We start from the raw sequence: 396 nt of genomic DNA on the forward strand, positions 1-396 counted from the left end.
TATCAAAGATTAATGCATACTGTAACAAATGTATTGCTCATTGTTATTTAATGTTAATTTCAACATTTACTAATGTTTACTAATGATACCTTATTGTAAAGAGACACAAAACTTAGTGTTTTGAACAACACATTAGTAAATGGCAAAGTTTTGTACTTTTATTTATTTAACTATTATTTAAAAATGAGTACTTTTTCTTGTTTGTTGCCAATTTTCAAATCGCTCAGAATTTATGGTTGCGGTGGTATAACATGTCTTTCCACTTAATCCGGTGACATCTTTGTTTGGGAGCTTTCATCTCTGCACCTGTAAAGTGCAAATAATCAGAGCTGGGTAGGAACGGATTACATGTAATCTGGATTACGTAATCAGATTCCAAAACTCAAGTACTTGTAT

The sequence above is a fragment of the Cyprinus carpio genome, unplaced genomic scaffold, assembly GCF_018340385.1.
Source record: "Cyprinus carpio isolate SPL01 unplaced genomic scaffold, ASM1834038v1 S000003047, whole genome shotgun sequence".
Taxonomy (NCBI): domain Eukaryota; kingdom Metazoa; phylum Chordata; class Actinopteri; order Cypriniformes; family Cyprinidae; genus Cyprinus; species Cyprinus carpio.